The sequence below is a fragment of the Triturus cristatus genome, chromosome 5_2 (assembly GCF_964204655.1).
Source record: "Triturus cristatus chromosome 5_2, aTriCri1.1, whole genome shotgun sequence".
In the NCBI taxonomy this organism is placed as follows: Eukaryota; Metazoa; Chordata; class Amphibia; order Caudata; family Salamandridae; genus Triturus; species Triturus cristatus.
In genome coordinates, this window is record NC_140588.1 from 1042073917 (window position 1) to 1042082127 (window position 8211).

Genomic DNA, 8211 nt, shown 5'->3' on the forward strand with positions numbered 1-8211 from the left:
TCCTTGTCTTCTTCGTGTTATAGAATGGCTTATAAGAGCTAATGTCTGTCTTTAGTGCACAAAACATGCTTCGCCTTCAAAAATGTAACAAGGCAGTGCAGAGGTGGGCTGCTCAACGGTGGTGCTGTGCATGCGTTAAGGTTGCGAGTCACTCCAAATCTGTGATTTGATCCGCAGACGAAAGATGAGTATATACTCATTGCGACAAGACATGATACGACAAAATTAATTGCTTTTTTTCCGGTGAATTTCGTGGTGTTTTGAATGTTAAATCACACGGAGAATTGAATGTTAGTTTTGGTTACCAGTACGGTTTTATTTCTCAGGGGAGCCTGGGAATAACAGAGGTGTTGTTGGACCCCCGTTGGATTTTTTTTTGTTCCACTCACCTTTATCATCACACACGCAGAGTAGTGCTATCCCTCAAACTCCTGGTCACCCCCCTTTATGACGGGCTATTTAAAAGGCCATTCTGCGTGTCCACACCAAAAGCAAGCCCGTCTGGGCCCGGATCATGTTGAGTGCCGAAACCCCTGGCTGATTTCCACCAGGAAGGCTGCCCTTAGTGCACCACTCAAGAGAGGATCTAATGGCACTCAGTACAGAAGGTTGCGTTAGCCACACCTTCGTTCCAATCAATGTGCTTCCTATAAGCTTGCTCTTTCAAGTGAGCCATTCAAGTGAGACATTCTGTAAAGCCACAAGCAGCTGCACACAAATCGTTTAGTTGCACGTTACTAAATGCAAGATCGTTAGTCCAGCATAATCTGGATTTGTTTAAATTCCTAGGTGTACACAATTTGGACAATATCTTTGTTACTGAAGCTTGGGCAAACCAATCACCTGATCCGGATTTGGTCCAAGCGATCCCGACGGAATAATCTATTCTCAGGGCTGGCTATCATCTTTAGGGATAACTGGTCAGTATCATGTTCTTCGGCCAGAAGTGGTTCGGACTGGGATCTCCTTTATTGCCAGCTCACAGCAGCAACAATTGAAGAATATAGAACTTCAAGAACATTTTAACTATGTATCAAGTACCCCCACAATCGGCCTCCTTTGTTGCTGCTGCTCACAAGATAAGTTCTATGGTTTTTTCTCATACTCCTTGCTATATATAGTGCACTTGTGTACCTCATTTCCCCTCACCCCTCCCCTGTGGGAAATTACTCCATGATTATTCTTACTTAATTGTTTAAGTCCTCTTACTTTACTTATTTTCTTTGTTTCTTTCTTTGGGGAGGAGGGCTGTCCTTCTTAATTACTGTGCCAAGAGGATATTTTCTGCTGCCGGGGTGGTGACTTTGTTTCCCCGTGTCAGTGCGTCTCTGCACCTGGCATACTTTTTTCAGGCTGAAAAATTATTACACGGCGGTCATGCTTTTTTTTTTTAAAAAACCTGGCTCTGGACTGCTATTTCTATAGCAGCAGAAACCTTTCTCTCGAACATCCGCAGGCTTGCTTTACCTGCTCTTGCTGTTGTCAGGCAACTGACGCGGCCTCTTTACCGCAGCCACCCGCTTTTCAGCAGCTGCTGGCCCATCCAGGATCGTTTTTTTCTTGGGCGGCGTGCTTTGACCGCACTGTCCAACTTCTTTAATATTAAGACTTTTTAAAAAAAAAAAAGATAGAACCACAAATTCTGGGTAACGGACATTAAAGGAAAGGTACTTGACAGACAGCCGCGCACTCTACGTGTGTGTTGCCATTTTAGACAATTGAGAACACCATGTAAAAGTTAATATGCAGCCATTTTAACTCGTTGGTCGCCGTATAGATTGATTTCTGGCAGTTGCAGTTCCGTGGGAAACAGGTGATTTTAGAGCTGCCAATCTTTCATCCTTTTTTCTATGAGTGCAAACTTACCGCTTGTTAGAATTTTACTATTTAAACTTTTCCTGGTTGTTTTACACATGCAGACATGTCTGTAGAATCCTTGGGAAACAGTATGGAGGATAAATTGGAGGGCTTAATGAACAGGGCCCTCGAGATGGTAAGGGGGTCGCTGGATAAGACTATTAATAAACATTGAAAGACTTCTCCAAAAAGAGATGGCCTGTTGCAGGCGCAGGGCAGCCTGAAGGTATGGATGGGGCAGTTAAGGCCCTGAATAAAAGGACTGCAGGGGGAAGCCTGCCCAAAGGGGCAAACAAGTCTACAGCCACCAGGGATGTTTTACCACGCATTGTAGATGGTTCCATGAGCGGTTCCTTGGGCACTACTGATGGGCAAGAAACAGCCCAGGAAATTCCCATCTCCATTGACAGTGATGAAGATCTGGAGCCTGTGAACGACCTCTCCTGTTCCTCTGAATTTGATACCGATATCGAAGAAGTGGAGGTTGAGAGGATGGGAATGTCTGATGAGGCATAAAAGGCCACAGGCTCTAAAATGGGCATAGTTGACCCTTCTGGGGAAGATATGTTTTATCCCCTTCTAATCAAACACCCCTTGTCCCCCGAGTGGGCACCTTCTCAGCACATTGCTGAGTACCTCTCATTCTGGCTTAGGAAAGAGATTCTGAAGGAAGTTAGGTCTCGCTTGAGATCAGAATGCCCACTCCCCTCCCTCCCTCCCTGAAAAGGTCGCCATGATCCCAGATCTCGATGCCAAAGTGGTGGCATTCATTGCTAAGTACGGCAAGGACCCTAGAAAAGGGCTCAACAAGGGCTTGAAGTTTTGCCAGAATCGTCTGCATAACGTCACTGGACCTCTGACCAAAACTTTTGAGATAGCAGAGGCATCCTATCTCGGGGACACTCTGATTGACCCCAAGGAGCTCCGTCAATGGGCCCAAAGGGCCACCTGTCTCCTAGGAAACACAAATACTGCACTCTCAAATGAGAGGAGGTAGGGCATCCTACGTAAAATCGACCATTAAACTGGTTGAGTTGGCCAGCAAGGAAGGGGGCCTTGCCTCTCAGGGCCTCCTCTTCAGTGACAATTTCATAAGGGACATAGCCAAGTCTGTGGGAGTGTTTAGCTCCATGCAGAAGTCCCAAAAACATATCAAGAGGGTGTTCCAGGATACGTTTTTTGGACGGGCTGGGAGAATGCGGGGTCGGTTCCTCTGCCGTGGTCAAGCTTCAAGAAGACCCTTTTTGGGCAGTGGCGCAAGGTTCTCACAGTCCAGCTTCGGCACCCACCAAAGCTTCTATCCCCAGAAGCAGAAATTCTGTGGGAGATCCTTCAGAGGTGATTAGAAGCATAGAGGATTCTCTGCAGGTAGGGGTTTTGAAAGATCCTATATTTTGTGGGAATTGGAACTTAGTGACTCAGGACTCTTGGGTTCTGGACACAGTCAAGGGGTACAAGATTGACTTTGTAGACACCCCAGTCGAAGTAAAGATTCCTCAGGAAATGGTGTTCTTGCAGGAGGACACAAGCCTAGTGTCACAGGAGGTAGAGGATTTATTGGCCAAAGGAGAAATTCAAGAGGGAACAGGGTCAGGTTTTGTCCGCAATATCTTCCGAGTAGGGAATAAAGACAAAGGTTTGAGGCCCATGATAAATTTGAAAGATCTAAACGAGTGGGTGGTCTACCATCATTTCAAAATGGAAGGGGTTCACCTTTTAAGGGACATGCTAATGAAAGGGGACTGGCTGACAAAGAGGCATATTTAACTGTTCCATTTGGCCTCCACATCAGAAATGTATCAAATTAACTTGGGAGGGCAAGCTTTGGCAGTTTAGCAGTCTCCCTATTGGCCTCTTTTCGGCTCCTTGGTGTTTCACCAAAGTCTTTCGACTGGTAGCAGCCTGGCTCTGAGCAAGGGGAGTGAGGCTGATAATATACCTGGACGATATTCTGTTAATGGCTCAGCCAGAGATGTAGTTTCCCATCATACAGATCTCACCATAGGCTTACTAGAACACTTTGGTTTTGTCATAAACAGGAAAAATTCATGTATGGTGCTCATCCAGGAAACAGTTTCTGGGCTTTGTTATGAACACAATACAGATTGAATAGAAGTTACCAGAGGAGAAGCTAAGGAAGTTGCCAGGAGTTGGAGAAACTGCTAGCTAAGAAAAAGGGTTCCCTTTAAGGTTTTTGGCAAGGATCCTGGGTCTCTTGTCGTCGACGATCCAGGCAATATTCCTGGGTTCCTTGTATCACCGGGTCCTCCAAAGGCTCAAGGCAAGTAAGTTGAGAGCAACTCAGTCGTATTCGCAAATGCTGTTTTTGGACCAGGAATCAGGAAAGGAGTTCCTGTGGTTGCTCAAGAATGCAGAAGCATGGAAATGCATAGCCATTTTTGTGAATGGAACCGGAGGTAGTAATAGAATCAGATGCGAGTTAGAAGGATGGGGTGCGAAATGTGGCAACTGATCAATAGGGGGACGCTGGACAGATTAAGAGAAGGAGTTACACATCAACTACTTAGAATTGCTGGCAGGTCCATTTGCAGTTCGCTGCCTTACCCTGGGCTTGATGAAGTGCTGTTTGATGCTGCATATGGACAATGTATAAGCAGTGAGGTATGTTAAAAAGATGGGGGCCCTCATTCCAAGGGGCTTGCAGATCTAGCAAAGGTTTTCTGGGGGTACTGCTTGAGCAAAGGAGTTTTGGTTGTGGCAGAACATATTCCTGGGTTAAGCAATGGTGTGGTGGATTGGTTTTCCCGGAATTTCAAAGATTCCAGCAATTTGAGGTAATTGGACATTGGCAGGATCATATTGCTGAATATCCAAGCAAAATGGGGGCCCTTTGGGTCAAGACCTCTTTGCAGACAGACTGAACACAGAGCTGGCGAGATTTTCAGCTGGAAGCCGGACCTGCAGGCTTGGGGGGTAGATGCCTTCCTTAAGAACTGGAAGGATCTAGAACCTTATGCTTGCTCTCTGTTTGCCATGCTGCCAAGACTGCTCTTGCAAGTACGCCTGTGCGGAGGGACCATGGTGGTGGCTCAGGTCTGTCCTATAGAACAGTTGATGTTTACACAACAGCTATAGCAGCAGGTCATTGTCTGATGGATGGTGTCTCTGTGGGCCAGAGCTTACTAAGAAAATCATGTGAAGTATGCAGGTACTGAACCCGCCTACTGCGAAATACACTGCTTTGTGGGATGTTAGAGATGTCCTACGGGTCCTAGTAAGTTGGGGCGAGAACTCTGCTCTGTCATAAGCTTACAGTTTTACTCTGCCTGGTGTCTTCTAGACGGACTTAGGAAGTGAAGGCCTTGGATGTCACTAGCAGGGCCTATCAACCTGAAGGAGTTTGCTAATATTTTAAATGGAGAATAAAGACTTTGTTAACTTCTGTTTTCTGTCCTTTCTTTACACAGAATGAAAGACTTTGCGTTGTCAATTGGTTGAAGGAGTACGAAAGAAGAACTGAAGGCTTGAGAAGGAAATGCAGCACAACTGTTGATTTTTCTTAGATGGCCTCATAGGGCTGTTTGTTCCCCCACCTTAGCGAGATATTTGAAGGTGGTTATGAGTGAGGCCGGTGTGAATGTCACTATGTGTGGCGCACACTCCTTTTAGGGGTGCATCAGCTTCTAAAGCGTTTATCTTGAGAGTTGGTAGGAGGGGATTGATTGCAGGATAACTTTATACCTACAGATTGGTTCAACGAAAATATGTTCAAAAATTGATATACTAGACCTATCGCAAACGCAACAGATAATGTATTAAATGCACTTTAAACTGGCATAATCTTAGCCTCCGTGTCATGCCATAAAATTTAGTTTTTTCACAGCCTGGTGGGCAGAAAATCAGGATTTTATTAAAGGCACGCAGGCTAAGAATGTCCTTCCACATTGGTACCCTCCCTAGTAGAGTTAAAGTTTATTATCCCAAATTCTTTTGGTTTTGTTTTGGAATAAGAAGTTGCCTCTGTTTGGGATTTCCGCTGGTGAAGTTTTAGCTAATGAAGTTTAAGTTCTTTGGAGTTATCTTGTTCGCAGAGCCGGAAGAAAATCTGCATGTGGGGAAGGGGATTTTATATCTTGTTAGAGTGTTCTTGATGTTCTATATCCTTCTATGTTTGCTGCTGTGAGCTGGCAATAAAGGAGATTTGCATAATCTTAGCCTCGGTGTCTTTAATAAAATCCAGATTTTCTGCCTACCTGGCTGTGGAAAATCTAGATTTTCCTATTCATACATCTGGCCATTTATTAGATTGTATTTTTACTAACAAGTCTTCTCTTCAGGTTACTGATACGTGGCTACTTTTATGGTCGGATCACAAAGCAGTGATGTTTAAGATTAGTAACCTGCCTAGAATTCAGTAAAAATTCACTTTCAGAGATCTACTGGTTTACCCACCTCCAGGGTCCAAAACCTCTTTTGTTAAAGACATAAGCCCATCTCTTAAGTCCAGTATCACTTCATCAGATTTTTTGGTTTTGGGTGATTTTAACTTTCATTTGGAAAAATCGACACAGCTTTTATGGTTTCAGGAGACAGTGGCATAACAATGGCCAATTTTGGCCTCCATCAGTTGATTATCCTGCTCATTCAGCTGGCCATATATCAGATGCCATTTTTATTAACAATTCTTCTCTACAGGTCACTGATACGTTGCCACTCTTTTGGTCGGATCACAAAGAAGTGATGTTTAAGATTAGTAGCCCGTACTCTCATCCCAGAAATAACACCCACTCGAATATTAATGGATGGGCTTGGCACAATATTGATTCCCACAACTTTCAGCAATTGTTAACTAACACCAAGACAGACGACAAGTTAGATCCTAAGTCGGCATTTTAGAACTACTCATCTTGGATCAGCACAGCAGTTGAGGCACTGGCACCAATTAAATCCTTCTCTAGCTGGAGGAAATCTTCTGAGCCATGGTATTCTGGAAAATATTGAGCGCAAAAACAGCTATGTAGGAAGAAAGAATGGAATTGGAGATCCAATTATGATGCACAAGTTAGGTAAACTTACTCTCAATCTATTTCAGGATATAAAAAACGAAATATATTTCTAGCAAAACTTTACAGTCTAAATACTCTGTCAAAGAGTTATTCCCCAATGTAAAAATGTTTACAAAAGAATCTGAACCTACTAACAACAACTACAATCAGGCTTTTTGCAATTCTTTGGCAAAGTTCTTTTTGGATAAAGTTGAGCATGTTTTAATTCTTTCATCAACAACGAACAAGCTACATTGGATTCTCAAATAGCTAAGGAAATATCCTTTACACCTATAGCACTAGAAACATTCTCTCTCGTGGACACGGAACAGGTCTTAAGTTTAGTTAAGGCAACCAAATCAGGCTCCCCCTTAGATCCCTGTCCACCTAGGATATTGTAAGTGGCCAACTGGCCAGCATTCTTAGTGGAATAATCAAATCAGGGCATTTTCCTACGGATTGCAAGAGGGCCTCTATTATCCTTTAATTAAAATACATAGTCTAGACCCTCTGGGGCTAAGTAGTTATAGGCCTGTTTTCATTTTGCCCTTTCCATTTCAAGTCCTTGAAAAGGCGCTAAATCTACAACACGTGTCTTTTATTAATGTTAACAAACTCTTGGACTTGACGCAATTTGGTTTTAGAAGTGCGTATAGCACAGAGACCACCCTGATTGCAGTCTCAGAAGACCTAAGATTTTTTTTGGATGAAGGTGGGATGGCCGCTCTGATCGTATTTGACCTCTCTGCAGCATTTGACACGGTGAATTATAATATCTTGATTGACAGGCTTTTTGAGCTTGGAATTAAAGGTGCGACCATCAGTCTATTGAAATACATCCCGTCAGATAGGGATCAACATGTAGCGATTGGAGGATTATCTCCGACTGGTTTGAGAAGCTTTATGGCGTACCGCAAGGCTCTTCTTTAATCCCAACTCTTCTGAATCTGTAGGTTACCCCACTGACGAGGTTCATTTGATCTTTCAGCTTTTTGGTTGTCTCCTACGCTGGTGATACCCAAATAATAGTTTTGGTATCCAGCAACCCAGAAGAAACAGCTGAGCATTTCAACACTTGCATGGGTCAGATCGACAGCTGCATGAAGGTTAACTGCCTAAAACTTGATTCTGGAAAGACAGAGGTTCTTCTCCTGAGCAGTGACACCTCTTTCTGGTCACCCAGTTCGTGGAGAAAGGAAATGGGACCATTACATTTGCCTGTTCGAAAAGTGAGAAACCTCTGCATTGTCTTTGACTACAAACTGATTTTCAAAGACCAAGTCAATGCTCTGGTCTCATCAGTTTTTTTTCCATAAACATAAATAAAGATCTGTCCATTTATGACACC